This window comes from Pristiophorus japonicus, chromosome X, assembly GCF_044704955.1.
Source record: "Pristiophorus japonicus isolate sPriJap1 chromosome X, sPriJap1.hap1, whole genome shotgun sequence".
In the NCBI taxonomy this organism is placed as follows: domain Eukaryota; kingdom Metazoa; phylum Chordata; class Chondrichthyes; family Pristiophoridae; genus Pristiophorus; species Pristiophorus japonicus.
The window spans coordinates 4720484-4745666 of NC_092010.1; the positions used below are offsets into that span (position 1 = coordinate 4720484).

Below are 25183 nucleotides of genomic sequence, written 5' to 3' on the forward strand. Positions count from 1 at the left end.
GAGAGAGACTGGGGGGAGAGAGAGAGAGAGACTGGGGGGAGAGAGAGAGAGAGAGGGACTGGGGGGAGAGAGAGAGAGAGACTGGGGGGAGAGAGAGAGAGAGGGACTGGGGAGCGAGAGAGATAGAGACTGGGGGGAGAGAGAGAGAGACTGGGGGGAGAGAGAGAGAGAGAGGGAGGGACTGGGGGGAGAGAGAGAGAGAGACTGCTGGGAGAGAGAGAGAGAGACTGGAGGGACAGAGAGAGAGAGAGGGACTGGGGGGAGAGAGAGAGGGACTGAGGGAGAGAGAGACTGGGGGGAGCGAGAGAGGGAGACCCGGGTGGAGGGGAAAACGGATCACCACCTTGCAAACCCTACAGAGGACATTGTTGGAGTGGATGAAATCCAGAAGATACGACACTGTCGCGATACACTTCAACACCCAATAAACCTGTTAACACTCTGCACACAATGCCCCATCTCTGGTGAGGTGGGGGGCGGGGAGAGGGTACCGGCACTTGCGCTGGAGTAAGGCTCTTCGGCTGGGGGAGGCATGCACTCGCGCTGGGATCAGGCAGCGCGACCCTCAAACACCAGCACCGAGGAGTAGGCCAAGGGTGGAGCTCACCAGCGGAATAAGCCGCTGAACAGATTTTTCACTGTTTTGATACCGAGTGGGATGAGTTTGGTAAAACCAGGGGTGACCAGTGTCGCCATGTCGAGAGCATTGTCAAGGAATGAAGGCGATGCTACCTCCTGCTTCTGCCCCTTGAGGGAATCTATCTCCCGCTGCATCTGCCCCACACGTGCATGAAACCCTTCTTGCTGCAGCTTCTCCTGCTCCCGCAGCCTTTGGTCCAGGACCTTCTGGTGCTCCTGGGCTATGTCGGCCTGGTCCTGCACAAATTTCTCTCGCAGTTGCCGCATATTCTTCTCCAGTGCCTGCTTCTGGTCCTCCAGCAGCCTCTGGGCAGTTCGGCTCTCCTCTTCCTTCACTTTACGTTCCTGCTCTGCCACTTCAGCCCTCTCCCGGGCGGCTGGTCAAAGAGAGGAAGAGGAATTACATCGGATTGTACAGCGTAGGAACAGGCCGTTCGGCCCAACTGATCCAGCCTCCACACAAACCTCCTCCCGCCTTACTTCATCCCACCCGATCACCAGACCCTTCTATTCCTTTCTCCCTGGTGTGGACATGTAGCACCAGGAGACCCATTCAGCCCCTCGGGCCTGTTACACAGGAACAGGAGGAGGCCATTCAGCCCCTCGAGTCTGTTACTCAGGAATAGGAGGAGGCCCATTCAGCCCCTCGAGCCTGTTACACAGGAACAGGAGGAGGCCCATTCAGCCCCTCGAGCCTGTTACACAGGAACAGGAGGAGGCCCATTCAGCCCCTCGAGTCTGTTACACAGGAACAGGAGGAGGCCCATTCAGCCCCTCGAGTCTGTTACACAGGAACAGGAGGAGGCCCATTCAGCCCCTCGGATCTGTTACACAGGAACAGGAGGAGACCCATTCAGCCCCTCGGGCCTGTTACACAGGAACAGGAGGAGGCCCATTCAGCCCCTCGAGCCTGTTACACAGGAACAGGAGGAGGCCCATTCAGCCCCTCGGGCCTGTTACACAGGAACAGGAGGTGGCCCATTCTGTTACAGATTAAATAAACATATTAATGAGGTTTATAAATGAACCTCAAGCTATGTTGGTTTATGTCTGAATAAAATAGCATCTCCCGTGACAATGCCTTTCCAGTTACTGCACAAACTTCCTGAAATTGTCAGTGAAAGCGGAACCGTTTGGGTTAATTCCGGCATTCTTGTTGCTCAATGACATCCTCACAATGTCACGTGTCTGAGCTCATTCTACGAACAGCACCTCGCCCAAACACCAATGGCTGAGAACTCAGTTTCGCGAGAAGGCCATTTCTGCCCCTTGATTACAAGCTGTACCTTCAAACTTCACACACGAGACCATGAGAGAATTCTTCACCTTAATTAAGGAACCAGAAACTTGCATTGGAGGCAGTCCAGAGAAAATTGTCGTGTCGAAGAATGAGAGGTGATCTTATTGAAACATAAACGAAACGGCTCGGGAAGGTAGATGTAGAGAGGGTGTTTCCCCTCGTGTGGGAATCTACAACTAGGGGGCATTCAGCCCCATGAGCCTGTTACACAGGAACAGGAGGAGGCCATTCAGCCCCTCGAGTCTGTTACTCAGGAATAGGAGGAGGCCCATTCAGCCCCTCGAGCCTGTTACACAGGAACAGGAGGAGGCCCATTCAGCCCTCGAGTCTGTTACACAGGAACAGGAGGAGGCCCATTCAGCCCCTTGAGCCTGTTACACAGGAACAGGAGGAGGTCCATTCAGCCCCTTGAGCCTGTTACATAGGAACAGGAGGAGACCCATACAGCCCCTTGAGCCTGTTACACAGGAACAGGAGGAGGCCCATACAGCCCCTTGAGCCTGTTACACAGGAACAGGAGGAGGCCCATTCAGCCCCTCGAGTCTGTTACACAGGAACAGGAGGAGGCCCATTCAGCCCTCGAGCCTGTTACACAGGAACAGGAGGAAGCCCATTCAGCCCCTTGAGCCTGTTACACAGGAACAGGAGGAGGCCCATTCAGCCCCTTGAGCCTGTTACACAGGAACAGGAGGAGGCCCATTCAGCCCCTTGAACTTGTTTCACCATCCAATTGGATCATGGCTGATCTGTTTCTCAACTCCATCTTCCCACCTTGGTTCTGTAACCCTTAATATTCTTACGCCAAACAACTCTTTCAATCTCAGTTTTAACATTTGCAACTGACCCCCGGCCTCGACAGTTTTTTGGGGGAGAGAGTTGCAGATTCCCGCTGCCCTTTGTGTGAAGAAGTGCTTCCTGACATCACCCCTGAACGGCCGGGCTCTCATTTGAAGGTTCTGCCCCTTGTTCTGGGCCCCCCCCCACCAGAGGTCATAGTTTCTCTCGGTCTACCCTATCGATGCTTTTAATCATCTTCAACACCTCGGTTATATTGCCCTTTAATGTTCTAAACGTGAGCGAATAGAAGTCTAGTCTGTGCAAATTGTCCTCATAATTTCAGATTTTTAGCCCAGATATCATTCTGGAGAAACAGAAAATGCTGCAAATACTCAGCAGGTCATAAGAACATAAGAAATAGGAGCAGGAGTCGGCCATTCGGCCCCTCGAGCCTGCTCCGCCATTTAATACGATCATGGCTGATCCGATCATGGACTCAGCTCCACTTCCCCACCCGCCCCCTTATCGCTCAAAAATCTGTCTCTCTCCACCATTAAATATATTCAATGACCCAGCCTCCACAGCTCTCCGGGGCAGAGAATCCCACAGATTTACAACCCTCAGAGAGAAGAAATTCCTCCTGATCTGAGTTCTAAATGGGTGGCCTCTTATTGTGATCCTGTAAGCATTTTAATCCACTTTCTCAACCTTCCCTGCCACCTTCCTCGATTTCTGCACACATACCCCCAGGTCACTCGGTCCATGCACCCCTTTTCGGATTGTACCCCTTAGCTTATATTTCCTTTCCTCATTCATTCTATCAATTCAGACGTTAAATGCCACGTGTTTGCCCATTCCACCAGCCTGCCAATGATTTGCTGAAGTCTATCACAATCCCCCTCACTGCTCACTATACTTCCAAGTTTTGTCTCATCTGCAAATTTTTAAATTGTGCCCTGTACACCCACGTTCAAGTTATTAATATCTATCACAGAAAAGCAGTGGTCCCAGTACCGACCTCTGGGGAACACCACTGTATACCTTCCTCCAGTCCGATAAACAACCGTTCACCACTACTCTCTGTTCCCTGTCACTTCGCCAATTTAGTATCTAGGCTGCCCCTGTCCCTTTTATTCCATGGGCTTCAACTTTACTGCCAAGCCTATTGTGTGGCACTTTGTCAAACGCCTTTTGGAAATCAATCTACACCACGTCAACTGCATTACCCTCATCGACCCTCTCTGTCACCTCATCAAAAACTCAATCAGGTTCGTTAAAAACCTTTAACAAATCCGTGCTGGCTTTCCTTAATTAATCCACACCTATCCGCCATCAGTTTCCCCGTGTACGCTGACGACACCCAGCGCTAACTCTCCCCCATTTCTCTCCACCCCTCCGCGTTCTCTAAATTGTCACACTGCTTGTCCCACATCCAGTGCTGGATGAGCAGAAGTTTTCTCCAGTTGAATATTGGCAAGAACGAAGTCATGGTTTTCAGTCCTCGCCACAAACTCCGTTCCCCAGCCCCCGACTCCATCCCTCTCCCCAACTCCTGTCTGAGGCTGAACCAGACTGTTTGCAACCTCGGTGTTATATTTGACCCTGAAATGAGCTTCCGGCCACATACCCACAGCATAACTGAAACTGCCCATTTCCACCTCTGTAACATCGCCCGTCTCCACCCTGCCTCAGCTCATCTGCTGCTGAAACCCTCATCCCTGCCTTTGTTACCTCCAGACTTATTCCAACGCACTCCTGGCTGGCCTCTAACATTCTACCCGACGTAAACTAGAGGTGATCCAAAACTCGGCAGCCCGTGTCCTAACTCGCAACGAGTCCCACTCACCCATCACCCCTGTGCCCCGTGTCCTAACTCGCACCGAGTCCCGCTCACCCATCATCCCCTGTGCCCCGTATCCTAACTCGCACCAAGTCCCGCTCACCCATCACCCCCTGTGCCCCGTGTCCTAACTCGCACCGAGTCCTGGTCACCCATCACCACCTGTGCTCGCTGCCCCGTGTCCTAACTCGCACCAAGTCCCACTCACCCATCACCCCCTGTGCACTGTGTCCTAACTCGCACCAAGTCCCACTCACCCATCACCACCTGTGCTCGCTGCCCCGTGTCCTAACTCGCACCAAGTCCCACTCACCCATCACCCCCTGTGCCCCGTGTCCTAACTCGCACCGAGTCCCGCTCACCCATCACCCCCTGTGCCCCGTATCCTAACTCGCACCAAGTCCCGCTCACCCATCACCCCCTGTGCCCCGTGTCCTAACACGCACCGAGTCCTGGTCACCCATCACCCCTTGTGCCCTGTGTCCTAACTCGCACCAAGTCCCACTCACCCATCACCACCTGTGCTCGCTGCCCCGTGTCCTAACTCGCACCAAGTCTCACTCACCCATCACCACCTGTGCTCGCTGCCCCGTGTCCTAACTCGCACCAAGTCCCACTCACCCATCACCCCCTGTGCCCCGTGTCCTAACTCGCACCGAGTCCCGCTCACCCATCACCCCCTGTGCCCCGTATCCTAACTCGCACCAAGTCCCGCTCACCCATCACCCCCTGTGCCCCGTGTCCTAACTCGCACCGAGTCCTGGTCACCCATCACCCCTTGTGCCCTGTGTCCTAACTCGCACCAAGTCCCACTCACCCATCACCACCTGTGCTCGCTGCCCCGTGTCCTAACTCGCACCAAGTCCCGCTCACCCATCACCCCCTGTGCCCCGTGTCCTAACTCGCACCAAGTCCCACTCACCCATCACCCCCTGTGCCCCGTGTCCTAACTCGCACCAAGTCCCACTCACCCATCACCCCCTGTGCCTCGTGTCCTAACTCGCACCGAGTCCCACTGACCCATCACCCCCTGTGCCTCGTGTCCTAACTCACACCAAGTCCCACTCACCCATCACCCCTGTGCTCGCCGACCTACATTGGCTCCCGGTTAAGCAACGCCTCGATTTTAAAATTCTCATCCTTGTTTGCAAATCCCTCCATGGCCCTCGCCCCTCCCTATCTCTGTAATCTCCAGTCCCACAACCCCCCGAGATGTCTGCACTCCTCTAACTCTGCCCTCCTGACCATCCCTGATTTTAATCGCTCCACCATCGGTGGCCGTGCCTTCAGCTGCCTGGGCCCCAAGCTCTGGAACTCCCTCCCTAAACCTCTCCGCCTCTCTACCTCTCTTTCCTCCTTTAAGATGCTCCTTAAAACCTACCTCTTTGACCCAGCTTTTGGTGAACTGCCGTAATTTCGTCTTATGTGGCTCGGTGTCAAGTTTTTAGTCTTACAACCCTCCTGTGAAGCGCCTTGGGACATTATATAAATATAAGATGTTGTTTTTTACTGTTAATGTTGTCCCTGATTACTGTCTCTAAAAGCTCCCCCACCAACGAGGTTAAACTGACCGGTCTGTCGTTGCTGGGTTTATCCTTACACCCTTTTTTAAACACTGGTGTAACATTTGCAATTCTCCAATCCCCTGGCACCACCCCAGTATCTACGGAGAATTGGAATATTATGGCCAGTGCCTCCGCGATATCCGCCCTCAGTTCCCTCAGCAACCTCAGATGCATGCCCTCCGCTCCAGAAGATTTATCTACTTTAGCTACAGCCAGCCTTTCGAATACTTTTTTTATCCTATCAAGTGTCTCCACTACCTCCGACTTCAGCAGTGTCCTCTTCCTTGGTGAAGTACTCATTTAGTACCTCACCACAGCCTCTGCTCCAAACATAGGCCTCCTTTTCTGCTCCCTAATCAGCCTCAGCCCTCCACTTACTACCCTTTTACTATTTATATGCCTATAGAAGACTTTTAGATTACTGTTTATGTTAGCTGCCATGCGATTCTCAGACCCTCTCTTTTCCCTTTTTATTTTCTAGTTCACTTCTCCTCTCTATATATAGCCGGATTCTCAGATGTATTTGCAAACTGACATCTGTCATACACCCTCTTTTTCTGCTTCAGCATATTCTCTATCGCTGTCGGGGGAGTGTCGTTCTACTGAGACCTTTAACCATGTCTTCCCTCTCCGGTCCCACAGCCATTGTTGGAAGAACAGGGGAGTTCTGGGCAGTGTCCTGGGGGCCAATATTCACCCCTCAACCAACATCACTGCTCACGACCTTACTGCCGTTTGTGGGAGCTGGCTGTGTGCAATGTGGCTGCCGCATTTCCCACGTTACAACGGCGACAACACTCCAAAACGTGTTTATTGGCTGCAAAGTGCTTTCGGCCATCCCGAGCTAGGGGAAAGTCGGGCGTGTTTCTGAGTCCGAGTCAGGTAAACACCGAGGGGCCATCCACTTACACCGAGATTCCTCACTTGATCACAAGTGGGGCAAGGACAAGCGGTGTGGAGGAGGAGCGGTAGGAGTGGGTCTAATTGGACAGCTCTTGCACAGTAACGATGGGCCGAATGGCCTCAATCCGTGCTGTGAGATGCTAAAGCTGTCTGAAAAGGTCCACTCTGAGAAGGAAAGGATGCCGACCCCATTGACTCTTGACCCCAGCGCGAACTCTTGACCCCTCTCCGGTGCCAGCGCTGATTGGCCGTCGGCACCGTGGGCTTTCGGAGAACTGTACCTGCGAGCTCCTTCTCTCTCGCCGTCAGGGTTACATCGGCCTGTCGAAGGGACTCTGAGAGTTCACTTTTACTTTCCAGGAAGCCTTGAAGAATTTGCTCAGCCTGCGGAGGGAACGGGTTGCATGCGTTTTTTAGCGAGGTCCGCCATCCTCCAACAATGCTCGGTGTTCGAGCGAGAAACCGAGAGGAACGGTCAAAAGGCCACAGGGCAGGAGGCACCCGCCATGTGAATCTGACACTGATCCACACACAGAGGTATTAGGACAGGTGACCAAAAGCTTGGGCAAGGTGGGAGGAAGAATGAGAGGTGATCTTATCGAAACGTATAAGGTTATGAGGGGGCTTGACAAAGTGCCAAAGAGAGGATGTTTCCACTGATGGGGGAGACTAGAATTAGAGGGCACAATCTTAGAATAAGGGGCCGCCCATTTAAAACTGAGATGAGGAGGAATTTCTTCTCTCAGAGGGTTATAAATCTGTGGAGTTCTCTGCCCCAGAGAGCTGTGGAAGTTGGGACATTGAATAAATTTAAGACGGAGATAGACAGTTTCTTAAACGATAAGGGGATAATGGGTTGTGGGGAGCGGACAGGGAAGTGGAGCTGAGTCCATGATCGGATCAGCCTTGATCTTATTGAATGGCGGAGCAGGCTCGAGGGGCCGAATGGCCGACTCCTGCTCCTTATGTTCTTATGTTCTTATTAAGGAACATCTTAAAGGAGGAGAGAGAGGTGGAGAGATTCAGGGAGGGAGTTCCAGCGTCTAGGGCCCAGGCAGCTGAAGACACAGCCACCGATGGCGGGGGGGGGCGATTAAATTCAGTGATGTGAAAGAGATCTCAGAGGGTTGCAGCAGGGCTGGAGGAGATTACAGAGATAGGGAGGGGCGAGAGCCATGGAGGGATTTGTAAACAAGGATGAGAATTTTGAAATCGTGGTGTTGCTGGACCGGGAACCGATGTAGCGAGCACAGGGGGTGATGGCTGAGTGGGACTCGGTGCGAGTTAGGACACGGGGCAGCGAGCACAGGGGGTAATGGGTGAGTGGGACTCATTGCGAGTTAGGACACGGGGCACAGGGGGTGATGGGTGAGCGGGACTCGGTCTGAGTTCGCACATAGGGCACACGGCATGATAGGTGAGTGCGACTCGGTGCGAGTTAGGACACGGGGCCACGAGCACATGGGGTGATGGGTGAGCGGGACGCGGTGCGAGTTAGGACCCGGGGCACAGGGGGTGATGGGTGAGCGGGACGCGGTGCGAGTTAGGACTCGGGGCACATGGGGTGATGGGTGAGCGGGACGCAGTGTGAGTTAGGACCCGGGGCACAGGGGGTGAAGGGTGAGCGGGACTCGGTGCGAGTTAGGACATGCGGCACAGGGGGTGATGGGTGAGCGGGACGCGGTGCGAGTTAGGACACGGGACACAGGGGGTGATGGGTGAGTGGGACTCGGTGCGAGTTAGGACACGGGCAACATTTGACCTTGCCTTTCCTGATGGGCATCAAATACTTTGTGATCCCGACTCAAATAATCCAGAAATGTTCTGGCCATTCTAAACCGTACCTGGACTCCTTTCTCCGGTGTGTCCCGGTATCTCTTAATCAGCGTTTTTGTGTCCTTCTCAAACTCCATGTATCCTCCTGGCTTTGTGTAAGCCCCTTGCTTGAGTTTCCTTCCATCGTAACTCCGAGATCAAAAATAATGGCGGCCGATTTGTCCTTAGATTCTTGGCAGTTCTTCTCACATATGCTGGCATATATTCCGGCCACTGCGTCCTGTGATCAACAAGGACACAAAGGTACTTACGCGGGTCGCAGTGCTATCGAATCAAGAATAAACATGGGTCCATGGCATTGAGTTAGAAATCAGCCACAATCCAATTGAACGGCGGAAGGGGTTGAAGTGACTGAAAGGCCTCCTCTTGTTCCTATCTCCCTATGTTCTATGCATGTTTCAGCAGCATTTGTGTGACCGGACCGTATGAGTCCATACCTCACGAGCCGAATTTCAGCAAGGGCATACATCGACGACAAGGTCCAACACCGCCTCCATTGCTTCAGTGCAGCCTTCGGCCGCCTGAGGAAGGGAGTGCTCGAAGACCAGGCCCTCAAATCTGGCACCAAGCTCATGGTCTACAGAGCTGTAGTGATACCCGCCCTCCTGTATGGCTCAGAGACATGGACCATGTACAGTAGATACCTCAAATCGCTGGATAAATACCCCCTGCGGTGTCTCCGTAAGATCCTGCAAATCCCCTGGGAGGACAGACGTACCAACGTTAGCGTCCTCAACCAGGCCAACATCCCCAGCATTGAAGCACTGACCACACTTGACCAGCTCCGCTGGGCAGGTCACATTGTCCGCATGCCCGACATGAAATTCCCAAAGCAAGCGCTCTACTCGGAACTCCTTCACGACAAACGAGCCAAAGGTGGGCAGAGGAAATGTTTCAAGGACACCTTCAAAATCTCCCTGATAAAGTGCGACTTCCTCACCAACACCTGGGAGTCCCTGACCAAAGGCCGCCCGAAGTGGAAGAAGAGCATCTGGGAGGGCGCTGAGCTCCTCGAGTCTCGTCACCGAGAGCATGCAGAAAACAAGCGCAGGCAGCGGAAAGAGCATGCGGCAAACCAGTCCCACCCTCCCCTTCCCTCAACGACTGTCTGTCCCACCTGTGACAGGGACCGTGGCTCTCATATTGGACTGTTCAGTCACCTAAGAACTCACTTTTAGAGTGGAAGCAAGTCTTCCTCGATTCCGAGGGACTGCTTATGATGATGTGGCCAGACAGATTGGCAGGTTGTGTCCCAATATTTCAGGTTGAATGTGCAGTTCTAATTGGTCATTCTCATGCACGAAAACCCGACAAAACCCCAAATTCTTCTCATCAAAGGACAATTAGCCAATCTCTGGAGCAATTAAACAGACAATACATTCCCAGCCAGTGTATTTCCCCACTGGTCAGTTACACACAAGATGCAGCGTAATGAGACTGGGTTAAGTAGCAATCTCATCTTAAAGGATATTTGGGGGAAGATTGATCATAATATGATAGAACTTCACATTACATTTGAGAATGACTTACCTAAGTTCAAAACTAGAGTCTTAAACTTAAATAAAGACAATTACAGAGGTATGAGGGGCGGGCTGACTAAGATAGATTGGGAAAATAGATTAAAAATGTGACAGTAGGTAAACTATGGCTCGCATTTAAATAAGTATTTCATAATTGTCTACAAAAATACATTGCATTGAGAAACAAAAACGCCACAGGAAAAGTGACCCATCCGTGGCGAACTAAAGAAGTTACGGATAGCATTAGATGGAAAGAAGAAGATTATAATGTTTTGACGAATAGTAAGCCTGAGGATTGGGAGAGTGTCAGACACCAGCAAAGGATGACCAAAAGATTGCTATAAAGGGAAAAAATAGACTGAGAGAAAACTATCCAGAAATTTTAAAACAGATTGTAAGAAGTATGTAAGAAGGAAGAGAGCAACAAAAGTAAACATTGGTCCCTTTGAGGCTGAGGCAAGATAAATTATTATGGGGAAGACGGGAATGGCAGAAACGTTAAACAAATATTTTGCATCTGTCTTCACAGTAGAAGATGCAAAAAACATACCTTTTGTGGTGGGGAACCAAGGGGCTAATGAAGGTGAAAAACTTAACGTAATTAATATAAGTAGAGAAAAAGTACTAGAGAAACTAATGGGACTAAAATCCTCTGGACCTGACGGCCTACATCCTTGGGTTCTAAAATAGGTGGCTGCAGAGATAGTGGATGCTTTGGTTTTGATCTTACAAAAGTCCCTAGATTCTAGAACGGTCCCAGCGGATTGGAAGATAGCAAATATAACACTGCAATTCAAGAATGGAGGGAGCGAGAAAACAGAGAACCATACGCCATTAAGCCTGACATCAGTTATCTGGAAAATGCTGGAATCCATTGTTATGAAAGTGGTATCAGGGCACTTCGATAATCATAATATGATTGGGCAGAGTCAACATGGTTTTATGAAATCATGGTTGACAAATTTATTAGAGTTTTTTGAGGATGTAACTGGCAGGGTAGATAAAAGGGAACCAGTGGATGTAGTATATTTAGATTTCCAAAAGGCATTTTATAAGATGTCTCATAAAAGATTATTACACAAGATAAGGGCTCATGGGATTGGAGGTAATTTACTAGCATGGATAGCAGATTGGTTAATGGACAGAAAACAGAGAGTAGGGATAAACGGGTTTTTTTCAGGTTGGCAGGCTGTAACTAGTGGGGTGCCGCAAGGATCAGTGCTGGGGCTTCAGCTATTTACAATCAATATTACCGACCGAGATGAAGGGACCGAGTGCAATGTATCCAAGTTTGCTGACGATACAAAGCTAGGTGGGAAAATGTCTGCAAAGGGATATAGATAGACTAAGTGAGTGGGCAGTGAGGTGGCAGATGGAGTATAATGTGGGGAAATGTGAGGTTATTCACTTTGGTAGCAAGACCAGAAAAACATATTTTTTAAATGGTGAGAAACTTTTAAATGTTGGTGTTCAGAGATTTGGATGTCTTTTTGCAAGAAACACAGAAAGCTCGCATACAGATACAGCAAGCAATAAGGATGGCAAATGGAATGTTGTCCTTTATTGCATGGGGGTTGGAGTATAAGAGTAAGGAAGTCTTGCTACAATTGTACAGGGCCTTGGTGAGACCACACCTGGAGTACTGCGTACAGTTTTGGTCGCCTTATCTAGGAAGGACATACCTACCTTGGAGGCGGAACAACTGAGGTTCACCAGACTGATTCCTGGGATGAGGGGGCTGCCTTACGATGAGAAATCGTGTAGAATGAGCCTACACTCTCTGGAGTTTAGAAGAATGAGAGGTGATATTGAAACATACAGGAGTCTGAAGGGGATTGACAGGGTAGATGCTGAGAGGATGTTTCCCCTGACTGCGGAGTCTGGAACTAGGGGGGCATAGTCTCAAGATAAGTGGTGGAATAAGAGGAGGAATTTCTTCACTCAGAGGGTTGTGAAATCTTTGGAATTCTCTGCCCCAGAGGGTTTTGGAGACTGAGTCTCTGAACATATTCAAGGCTGAAATAGATAGATTTTTGGAGTCTATGGGAATCAAGGGATATGGGGATCGGACGGGAAAGTGGAGTTGAGGTCGAAGATCAGCCATGATCTTATTGAATGGCGGAGCAGGCTCGAGGGGCCGTAGGGCCGAATCCTGCTCCTATTTCTTATGTGCTTATGGCGGAGTGAGGAGAAGGGACTTCAGCAGCTGGCTCCACAACACCACCTAGTGGACAGGGCATGTCACTGCAGCGTGACAATTGACGCAACAAAATTGAACGGGAAATGTTGACATAAAAATTTACAATGGAAAATGTTGTCACAAATGTTTCATCAAAAATTGTAACAGGAAGTAATGTTTAGAACAGGAAGTAAAGAGAAAGTTATCCAATATCTGGACATATCACCACAATTTCATCATCATCATCATTATTGGCGGACTCTCGAACGAGGATGACTTGCTTCCATGAGTTCACAGATGTTTCAATGAAGGACCCGATGTTCCAGTCCTGAACTCCAATTGAGGGGGGTGGAAGATGCCTGTGTGTGGATTTTTTTAACGTGGGGTGACCGTTGCACACCAGCCACCACACGGGCTTGACAGAGCTAGGTCTTGGTCCAGTGGCAAGGGTTAACCAGGACGACTGGAGACCAGCTCTGCTGCGCGGACCTAGTGAGCACACATATCGCAGTGTGGGCTGGCCCGTGCTACCCCTGGGCCCTCGGCTCTTCTGGGCCCCGTACCCTCATTCGCTGCACCTCTGCCACAAACTCTCACTGCTCCCCCGCCAGAGACAGTACTCTCACGCAAGATGTATGCATCACGGATGCTCCCTGGAAAATGTGCATTTACTGCCATGATTATCTGCTTGTGATCGCTAATGAGCTGCACGTTAAGGGAGTAGAATCCCTTTCAGTTTCAGTACCCTTCCGCTTCCCCTAAAGGTGCTCGCAGGGCAATGTGCATACAGTCTATTGCACCCTGGACCATGAGGAAGTTTGCTATTCGCGAAAAAGCCAAATCCCTCTCACTCTATGCCTCCCTGGTCATTGGAAAGTTAATAAAATCGCCCTGTGCGCATAAAGCGCGTTATTTACCTGGAGAATGCAGCGATGGGAGGCGTACAATCACCACAATTTAGAGAGGATGTGAAGACCTCGGAGAGGGTGCAGAGGAGATTTACCGCAGGGGTAGCAAGGATGTGGGACTTCAGTTTTGTGGAGAGACTGGAGAAGCTGGGTTTGTTGTTCTTGGAGCAGAGAAGGTTGAGAGGAGATATGACAGAGGCGTTCAAAATCATGAGGGTTTTGGTCTCCTTACCGAAGGAAGGATATATTTGCCATAGACGGTGTGCAGCGAAGGTTCACCAGACTGATTCCCGGGATGGCAGGACTGACCTATGAGGAGAGACTGGATCGACTGGGCCTGTATTCACTGGAGTTTAGGAGGATGAGAGGGGATCTCATAGAAACATTCTGACGGGACAGGACAGGTTAGATGCAGGAAGAATGTTCCTGATGTTGGGGAAGTCAAAAGCCAGGGGACATAATCAAAGGGATAAGCCATTTTGGACTGAGATGAGGAGAAACTTCTTCACTCAGAGAATTGTTAACCCGTGGAATTCTCTACCACAGAGCGTTGTTGATGCCAGTTCGTTGGGTATATTCAAGAAGGAGTTAGATATGGCCCTTACTGAAGGGATCAAGGGGTATGGAGAGAAAGCGGGAAAGGGGTACTGAGAGAATGATCAGCCATGATCTTATTGAATGGTGGTGCAGGCTCGAAGGGCCGAATGGCCTACTCCTGCACCTAGTTTCTATGTTTCTATGTCTTTGGCAGACTGTTGGATGAGGAGAGATTGGGTCGAATAGGCCTGTATTCACTCGAGTTTAGAAGAATGTGAGGGGATCTCATTGAAAGGTATAAAATTCTGACTGGGTTGGATAGACTGGATGTGAGGAGCATGTTTCCCCGGGCTGGGAAGTCTAGAAGAAGGGGTCACAGTCTCAGGATACGGGGTGGGAAATTTTGGACCGGGATGAGGAGAAATGTTTTCACTCAGAGGGTGGTGAACCTGTGGAATTCTCTACCACAGAAGGCTGTGGAGGCCAAGTCACTGAATATATTTAAGAGGGAGATAGATAGATTTCTAGACACAAAAGACATCAAGGGGTCTGGGGAGAAAGCAGGAATATGGTGTTGAGATAGAGGATCAGCCATGATCATATTGAATGGCGGTGCAGACTCGATGGGTCGAATGGCCTACTACCGCTCCGATTTTCTATGTTTCTAATAGAGTAAATAACGAGAAATTGTTTCCAGTGGCAGAACGATATGGACACAAGAGCTGCCGGTGACTGCAGTAAGTGAACTCACCATGAACGCCTGCTGAAATCTCTGCTCGTGGTCCTGGAAGCATCGTTTCATGAACCTTTCCAGGGCCTGCGACTGACACAGATCGTGGATCTGCGATAATTCCTCCACCGTTCCTGTCGGGAACTCGACCAGATCTCTCATCTGCTCCTCGTAGGCCTTGGTGGCCTCGCTGACCGCCGCTGTGTTCTCGATCTGCGCCAACGCATGGACGGCGCTCTCCAGGCACGGGACGGCCCCGCTGCGGATGGCGTCCACGTAGGTGAGGGCCAGGTTTCCCAGCACTGCAGGAGAGAGGCACAGGAGGCGGGGGGAGAAAGTACTGGTGTCAAAAACACACAACGGGGTTTCTCCTGGACATGCAATGCCACCCGTTCCCCTTAAACACCGAGCGCTGGCGGCCTACGATGGGAGTGAATGAATGATGGGAATTTCCCTTTAACCGCAGGAATTGGGAGGAAAAGGTGGAGGAGGTGAGGAGGATGAAGAGGGGAAGGAGATGAACTGGAGAAGGGGAGTATGAACTTAAGAACATAGGAACATATATAAACTGCTCGCTCAGGCGGTACAGTGGGACCTGGGGGTCCTTGTGCATGAAACACAAAAGGTTACTATGCAGGTACAGCAAGTGATCAGGAAGGCCAATGGAATGTTGGCCTTTATTGCAAAGGGAATGGAGTATAAAAGCAGAGAAGTCCTTCTACAACTGTACAGGGTATTGGTGAGACCACACCTGGAATACTGCGTGCAGTTTTGATCTCCGTATTTAAGGAAGGATATACTTGCATTGAAAGCAGTTCAGAGAAGGTTCACTCGATCGGAGATGAGGGGGTTGATTTATGAGGAAAGGTTGAGTAGGTTGGGCCTCTACTCATTGGAGTTTAGAAGAATGAGAGGTGATCTTATTGAGACATAAAAGAAAATGAGGGGGCTCGACAAGGTGGATGCAGGGAAGATGTTTCCCCTCGTGGAGGAAACTAAAACTGCGGGCCATATTTTCAGAATAAGGGGCCGCCCATGTAAAACTGAGACGAGGAAGAATTTCTTCTCTCAGAGGGTTGTAAATCTGTGGAATTCGCTGCCCCAGAGAGCTGTGGAGGCTGGGACATTGAATATATTCAAGGTGGAGATAGACAGATTTCTGAGCGATAAGGGAGTGAAGGGTTATGGGGAGCGGGCGGGGAAGTGGAGCTGAGTCCATGATCTCATTAAATGGCGGAGCCTGCTCAAGGGGTCGAATGGCCGACTCCTGCTCCTATTATGGTCTTACGTGAAAGGGAATTGGAGCAGTATTTGAAGAGAAGAAATTTGCAGGGCTATGGGGAAAGAGCAGGGGTGAGTGGGAATAATCAGATTGCTTTTCCAAAGAGACGGCAGAGACACAAAGGGCCACATGGCTCATGCTGTGCTATAAGGATTCTCTGGTTGCATGAAGTATGGATGGTGCACTGGTGAGATGGTCCAGATAACAGTGAGTCACACTGACACTCGCCCCCACACACATGGGATCGCTGCCATCACATCGTTGTTCCCTTGTATCAAGTATAAAAGCAGGGAAGTCTTGCTACAGTTATCCAGGGTATTGGTGAGGCCACACCCAGAGTACTGCGTGCAGTTTTGGTGACCATATTTAAGAAAGAATATACTTGCTTGAGAGGCAGTTCAAGAAGGTTCACTCGGTTGATTCCGGAGATGAGGGGATTGACTTTTGAGGAAAGGTTGAGGAGGTTGGGCCTCTACTCATTGGAATTCAGAAGAATGAGAGGTGATCCTATCGAAACGTACACGATTATGAGGGGGCTCGACAAGGTGGATGCAGAGAGGATGTTTCCACTGATGGGGGCAACTAGAACTAGGGGGCATAATCGTAGAATGGGCTGCCCATTTAAAACGGAGATGAGGAGGAATTTCTTCTCTCAGAGGATTGTAAATCTGTGGAATTCTCTGCCTCAGAACTAGGGGGCACAGCCTCAAAATACGGGAGGGAGTGCTGCAGGTTGTGGGACAGTACTGAGGGAGTGCTGCACTGTCGAAGGGGCAGTACTGAGGGAGCGCCGCACTGTCGGAGGGACAATACTGAGGGAGGGCTGCACTGTCGGAGGGACAGTACTGAGGGAGTGCCGCACTGTCGGAGGGGCAATACTGAGGGAGCGCCGCACTGTCAGAGGGGCAGTACTGAGGGAGTGCTGCACTGTCGAAGGGGCAGTACTGAGGGAGTGCTGCACTGTCGGAGGGGCAATATTGAGGGAGGGCTGCACTGTCGGAGGGGCAGTACAGAGGGAGGGCTGCACTGTCGGAGGGGCAGTACTGAGGGAGTGCCGCACTGTCGGAGGGGCAATACTGAGGGAGCGCCGCACTGTCAGAGGGGCAGTACTGAGGGAGTGCTGCACTGTCGAAGGGGCAGTACTGAGGGAGTGCTGCACTGTCGGAGGGGCAATATTGAGGGAGGGCTGCACTGTCGGAGGGGCAGTACAGAGGGAGGGCTGCACTGTCGGAGGGGCAGTACTGAGGGAGCGCCGCACTGTCGGAGGGGCAGTACAGAGGGAGTGCCGCACTGTCGGAGGGGCAGTACAGAGGGAGGGCTGCACTGTCGGAGGGCTGTACTGAGGGATGAGCATGTGCGTTCTCCCCGGTATTCTGGCCAATATATAACATTTAACCAGCATCACTGAACAGATCAGTAGGTCATTATCACACCGTTGATTGTGGGAGCTGGATGTGTGTAAATTGGCTGACGCATTTCCTATGACACATTAGAACAGTGACGACACTTGAAGAAGCTGTGAAGCACGTTGGGATGATTTGAGGTTGTGACTAGCACTGATACAACACTGAACGTGACTATTTGAAAAGAGCTCCCTCTCCCCTGCTCTCTCCCCATAGCTCGGTCATTTTCCCTTCCAGCAGTTATCAAATTCCCTCCTGAAATTCCCTCCAGACACAATGTTCTTCAACAAACCTCTGAACAAAATGTCCTATGGCCCACAATATGTGGTGCTCATGTCCGAACAGATACAAACCTCTCCTCCATCAGACACAATGCATTTGGCAAGAGCTAACAAGGCGAGGGAATACACAATAAATGGTAGGACACTGAGAAATGTAGAGGAACAGAGGGACCTTGGAGTGCAGGTCCACAGATCCCTGAAGGTAGCAGGCCAGCTAGATAAGGTGGGTAAGAAGGCATACGGCATACTTGTCTTTATTAGCCGAGGCATAGAATACAAGAGCAGGGAGCTTATGCTTGAACTGTACAAAACACTGGTTAGGCCGCAGCTGGAGTACTGCGTGCAGTTCTGGTCACCACATTACAGGAAGGATGTGATTGCACTGGAGAGGGTGCAGAGGAGATTTACCAGGATGTTGCCTGGACTGGAGAATTTTAGCTATGAGGAAAGATTGGATAGGCTGGGTCTGTTTTCTTTGGGACAGAGGAGGCTGAGGGGAGACCTGATTGAGGTGTATAACATTATGAGGGGCCTGGATAGAGTGGATAGGAAGGACCTATTTCCCTGAGCAGAAGGATCAACAACCAGGGCCATAGATTTAAAGTAGTTGGGGGGAGGTTTAGAGGGGATTTGAGGGGAAATGTCTTCACCCAGAGGGTGGTGGGGGTCTGGGGTGGAACTCTCTGCCTGAAAGGGTGGTAGAGGCAGAAACCCTCACCACATTTAAACAGTACCTGGATGTGCACTTGAAGTGCCATAACCTGCAGGGCTACGGACCGAGAGCTGGAAAGTGGGATTAGGCTGGGTAGCTCTTGGTCGGCCGGCGTGGACACGATGGGCCAAAATGGCCTCCTTCCGTGCTGTAAATTTCTCTGATTCTATGATTCTACGACAGCTGGGACCAAATGGGAATGGGATAGAGGAATGGGACTGATGGGGTTGCTTTTTCAGAGAGTGAACACATCTGAGCTGACAAGATTCTGGGATTAGCATTGTGGTTGCCAAATTAAGTCAATCTAGGGGTTAAGTCATGGCAGGAGAGCTCGGACATGTGTTATGCTCCTCCTGTACCATGTGGGAAATCAGCGACGCTTCTGGTGTCCCTGACGACTACGCGTGCGGGAAGTGTATCCGCCTCCAACTCCTGACGAACCGCTTTGCGGAACTGGAGCTGTGGGTGGATTCACTCTGAAGCATCCACGATGCTGAGAATGACGTGAACAGCACGTTTAGTGAGTTGGTCTTACCGCAGGTAAAGGGTACACAGCCAGATAGGGAATGGGTGACCAACAGTAAGAGCAGTGGAAGGAAGGTAGTGTAGGGGTCCCCTGCGGTCATCCCCCTGTAAAACAGATACACCGCTTTGGGTACTGTTGAGGGGGATGACTCATCAGGGGAGGGCAGCAGCAGCCAAGTTCATGGCACCGTGGGTGGCTCTGCTGCACAGGAGGGCAGGAAAAAGAGTGGGAGAGCGATAGTGATAGGGGATTCAATTGTAAGGGGAAGAGATAGGCATTTCTGCAGCCGCAACCGAGACTCCAGGATGGTATGTTGCCTCCCTGGTGCAAGGGTCAAGGATGTCTCGGAGCAGGTGCAGGCCATTCTGAAAAGGGAGGGTGAACAGCCAGTTGCCGTGGTGCATATAGGTACCAACGATATAGGTAAAAAACAGGATGAGGTCCTACAAGACGAATTTAGGGAGCTAGGAGTTAAATTAAAAAGTAGGTCCTCAAAAGTAGTAATCTCAGGATTGCTACCAGTGCCACGTGCTAGTCAGAGTAGGAATTGCAGGATAACTCAGCTGAATACGTGGCTTGAGGAGTAGCGCAGAAGGGAGGGATTCAAATTCCTGGGACATTGGAACCGGTTCTGGGGGAGGTGGGACCAGAACAAACTGGGCGGTCTGCACCTGGGCAGGACCGGAACCAATGTCCTACGGGGAGTGTTTGCTCGTGCTGTTTGGAAGGTGTTAAACTAATATGGCAGGGGGATGGGAACCTAAGCAGGGAGACAGAGGGGTATAAAATAGAGACAGAGCAAAAGATAGAAAGGAGAATAGTAAAAGTGGAGGGCAGAGAAACCTAAGGCAAAAAACAAAAAGGGCCACTTTACAGCAGAATTCTAAAGGGTCAAAGTGTGTTAAAAAGACAAGCCTAAAGGCTCTGTACCTCAATGCGAGGAGTATTCGGAATAAGGTGGACGAATTAACTGCTCAGATAGCAGTTAATGGGTATGATGTGAGTGGCATCACGGAGACATGGCTCCAGGGTGACCAAGGCTGGGAACTCAACGTCAAGGGGTATTCAACATTTAGGAAGGAAAGGCAGAAAGGAAAAGGAGGTGGGGTGGCGTTGCTGGTTAAAGAGAAAATTAATGCAATAGTAAGGAAGGACATTAGCTTGGATGATGTGGAAACGGTATGGGTGGAGCTACGGAATACCAAAGGGCAGAAAACACGAGAGGGAGTTGTGTACAGGCCACCAAACAGTAGTAATGAAGTTGGGGACAGCATCAAACAAGAAATAAGGTATGTATGCAATAAAGGTACAGCAGTAATCATGGGTGACTTTAATCTACATATTGATTGGGCTAACCTAACTGGTAGCAATGCGGTGGAGGAGGATTTCCTGGAGTGTATTAGGGATGGTTTTCCAGACCAATATGTCGAGGAACCAACCAGAGAGCTGGCCATCCTAGACTGGGTGATGTGTAATGAGAAGTGTCTAATTAGCAATCTTATTGTGCGAGGCCCCTTGGGGAAGAGTGACCATAATATGGTAGAATTCTTTATTAAGATGGAGAGTGACAAAGTTAATTCAGAAACTAGGGTCCTGAACTTAAGGAAAGGTAACTTTGATGGTATGAGGCGTGAATTGGCTAGATTAGACTGGCAAATGATATTTAAAGGGTTGACGGTGGATAGGCAATGGCAAACCTTTAAAGATCATATGGACGAACTCGAACAATTGTACATCCCTGTCTGGAGTAAAATTAAAACGGGGCAGGTGGCTCAACCGTGGCTAACAAGGGAAATTAAGGAGAGTGTTAAACCGAAGGAAGAGGGTTACGGGGAGCGGGCGGGTAAGTGGAGCTGAGCCCACGGCCAGATCAGCCATGATCTTGTTGAATGGCGGAGCAGGCTCGAGGGGCTAGATGGCCTACTCCTGTTCCTAATTCTTATGTTTTTATGTTCTATTATGTAAATTAGCCAGAAAAAGTAGCAAGCCGGAGGACTGGGAGAAATTTAGAATACAGCAGAGGAGGACAAAGGGTTTAATTAAGAGGGGAAGCTTGCCAGAAACATAAAAAATGACTGCAAAAGCTTCTATAGATATGTGAAGAGAAAAAGATTAGTGAAGACAAATGTTGGTCCCTTGCAGTCGGATTCGGGTGAATTTATAATGGGGAACAAAGAAATGGCAGACCAATTGAACAAGTACTTTGGTTCTGTCTTCACAAAGGAAGACACAAATAACCTTCCCGATGTACTAGGGGTCCGAAGGTGTAGTGAGGAGGAGGAACTGAAGGATATCCTTATTAGGTGGGAAATTGTGTAAGGGAAATTGACGGGATTGAAGGCCGATAAATCCCCGGGCCTGATAGTCTACATCCCAGAGTAGTTAAGGAAGTGGCCCTAGAAATCGTGGATACATTGGTGATAATTTTCCAACAGTCTATTGACTCTGGATCAGTTCCTCTGGACTGGAGGGTTGCTAATGTAACACCACTTTTTAAAAAAGGAGCGAGAGAGAAAACGGATAATTATAGACCAGTTAGCCTGACATCAGTAGTGGGGAAAATGTTGGAATCAATCATTAAGGATGAAATAGCAGCATATTTGGAAAGCAGTGATAGGATTGGTCCAAGTCAGCATGGATTTATGAAGGGGAAATCATGCTTGACAAATCTTCTGGAATTCTTTGAGGATGTAACTAGTAGAGTGGACAAGGGAGAACCAGTGGATGTGGTGTACTTGGACTTTCAAAAGGCTTTTGACAAGGTCCCACACAAGAGATTGGTGTGCAAAATCAAAGCACATGGTATTGGGGGTAATGTACTGATGTGGATTGAGAACTGTTTGGCAGACAGGAAGCAGAGAGTCGGGATTAACGGGTCCTTTTCAGAATGGCAGGCAGTGACGAGTGGAGTGCCGCAGGGCTCAGTGCTGGGACCCCAGCTCTTTACAATATATATTAATGATTTGGATGATGGAATTGAGTGTAATGTCTCCAAGTTTGCAGATGACACTAAACTGGGTGGCGGTGTGAGCTGTGAGGAGGACGCTAAGAGGCTGCAGGGTGATTTGGACAGGTTAGGTGAGTGGGCAAATGCATGGCAGATGCAGTATAATGTGAATAAATGTGAGGTTACCCACTTTGGGGGCAAAAACACGAAGGCAGAATATTATCTGAATAGCGGCAGATTAGGAAAAGGGGAGGTGCAACGAGACCTGGGTGTCATGGTTCATCAGTCATTGAAAGTTGGCATGCAGGTACAGCAGGCGGTGAAGAAGGCAAATGGTATGTTGACCTTCATAGCTAGGGGATTTGAGTATAGGAGCAGGGAGCTCTTACTGCAGTTGTACAGGGCCTTCGTGAGGCCCCACCTGGAATATTGTGTTCAGTTTTGGTCTCCTAATCTGAGGAAGGACATTCTTGCTATTGAGGGAGTGCAGCGAAGGTTCAGCAGACTGATTCCCAGGATGGCCGGACTGACATATGAGGAGAGACTGGATCGACTGGGCCTGTATTCACTGGAGTTTATAAGGATGAGAGGGGATCTCATAGAAACATATAAAATTCTGACGGGATGGGACAGGTTAGATGCAGGAAGAATGTTCCCGATGTTGGGGAAGTCCAGAACCAGTGGACATAATCTAAGGATAAGGGGTAAGCCCTTTAGGACTGAGATAAGGAGAAACTTCTTCACTCAGAGAGTTCTGAGCATGTGGAATTCTCTACCACAGAGAGTTGTTGATGCCAATTCATTGGATATATTCAAGAGGGAGTTAGATATGGCCCTTACGGCTAAAGGGATCAAGGGGTATGGAGAGAAAGCAGGAAAGGGATACTGAGGTGAATGATCAGCCATGATCTTATTGAATGGTGGTGCAGGCTCGAAGGGCCGAATGGCCTACTCCTGCACCTATTTTCTATGTTTCTATGTTTCTATGTAAGTGAGGATTGGCGAGAAGCGTTTGGTGCTCAGTGTAGCCAATGCCTTGAAAATGTGCAGTTCTGGGTCTGGATTTCCGCTTAGGTCCTCTCAGGGCAGTAATGAAGAGGTGGCGGTCTTAATAGCGTCCGGGATCAGTTCGTGTCTCAGTAAGAAAAATAGGTCATCTAGGCCCTGAGTGTGGGGTGGAGCAGTAAGGGACCTTTCTTAGGGCATTAGGCCGGCTGAGCATGGGAAAACCCCCAGCTCAACAGCCAGCCTGGGAGCACTATAAGAGAGGCGTAGAGAAGGAAAAAACTGAAAATTAAGCTCCAAAAACATTGCCAACAAATAAGTCGCACCAACTCCACCAATTGCACCTACCGGGGGTCGATATTCCTTCCTCCACTGCGGACACTACAGCTTGGAACGCCCTCGTTCGCAGGCGTTCCCAGCAGGGGGCGCTCTGTGGGGCGCTATAGCCCGGACCGCCCGCGTTCACAGGCGTTCCCAGCAGGGGGCGCTCTGCTGGATGCCACAACTTGGACTGCCCGCGTTCACAGGCGTTCCCAGCAGGTGGCGCTCTGCAGGATGCCACGACTCGGACTGCCTGCGTTCACAGGCGTTCCCAGCAGGGGGCGCTCTGCGGGATGCCACGACTCGGACTGCCTGCGTTCACAGGCGTTCCCAGCAGGGGGCGCTCTGCGGGATGCCACGACTCGGACTGCCTGCGTTCACAGGCGTTCGCAGCAGGGGGCGCTCTGGGAGGAGCTACAGCTCGGACCACCCGCGTTCACAGGCGTTCCCAGCAGGGGGCGCTCTGGGAGGAGCTACAGCTCGGACCACCCGCGTTCACAGGCGTTCCCAGCAGGGGGCGCTCTGGGAGGAGCTACAGCTCGGACCGCCCACGTTCACAGGCGTTCCCAGCAGGGGGCGCTCTGGGAGGAGCTACAGTTCAGACCGCCTGCGTTCACAGGCATTCCCAGGAGGGGGTGCTCTGTGGGGCGCTATAGCCCGGACCACCTGCGTTCACAGGCGTTCCCAGCAGGGGGCGATCTGCGGGATGCCACGACTCGGACTGCCTGCGTTCACAGGCGTTCCCAGCAGGGGGCGCTCTGCTGGATGCCACAACTTGGACTGCCCGCGTTCACAGGCGTTCCCAGCAGGTGGCGCTCTGCAGGATGCCACGACTCGGACTGCCCGCGTTCACAGGCGTTCCCAGCAGGGGGCGCTCTGCGGGATGCCACGACTCGGACTGCCCGCGTTCACAGGCGTTCCCAGCAGGTGGCGCTCTGCAGGATGCCACGACTCGGACTGCCCGCGTTCACAGGCGTTTGCAGCAGGTGGCGCTCTGCAGGATGCCACGACTCGGACTGCCTGCGTTCACAGGCGTTCCCAGCAGGTGGCGCTCTGTGGGGGGGTGTGGCGCTACGGGTCGGATGGGAGACACAAATCGAGCTGGTGTCACATTCGGGGGCGTTGCACACCGGCTCGGCTCTCGCGGGCGGTAATGCTCCGTGTGCCTCGCCCAAACCGGCCCCGAAAACCCCGCCGGGTCGCTGGGAGCTGGCCGTCTGCCCGGACAAGCTCACTGCTGTCATTGCCCCCCACTCGAGGGCGAAAACAGAGCCAGCAAGGCGCCGAAAATCCAGCCCTAAGTCTCCGTATACCTCGGTGAGACCACACTTAGAGTATTAGATATAACAGAATATACAGCACAGAATACAACCCGAGTTTGTGTAATCTCTCCTCGTAACTTAACCCTTGGAGTCCAGGTATCATTCTGGTAAACCCACGCTACACTCCCTCCAAGGCCAATATATCCTCCCGAAGGTATGGTGCTCAGAACGGCTCACAGTGCTCCAGGTGTGGTCTAACCAGGATTCTGTACAGCTGCAGTATAACTTCTACCCCCTTGTATTCTAGTCCTCGGGATATAGAGGCCAGCATCCCAGTAGCCTTTTGGATTATTTTCCGTACCTGCACGTTACATTCTAATGATCGATGTACCTAGACCTTCAAGTCTCTTTGGACCACCACTGCTTTTAGCATTTCACCATTGAGGAAATATCCTGTTCTATCCTTTTGAGGTCCAAAGTGGATGACCTCACTTTTGCCGACATTGAACTGCATTTGATACAGTTTTGCCCATTCACTTAATCAATCAATATCCCGGTGTAATTTTATGTTTTCGCCGACACTGCCTACAATGCCGCCTATCTTTGTATCATCGGTAAATTTGGATATATGACTTTCTATGCCATCATATAAGTCGTTAATAAATACTGTGAACAGTTGAGGCCCCAACACAGATCCCTGCGGGTCACCA

The 25183-nt window shown here is 50.8% G+C and overlaps 1 pseudogene; it reads right to left on the bottom strand.

The window, feature by feature from the left end:
• Positions 1–264: 264 nt before the first annotated feature.
• The window catches only part of LOC139240827 (guanylate-binding protein 1-like), a 71713-nt pseudogene continuing 46794 nt past the window's right edge, over positions 265–25183 (bottom strand).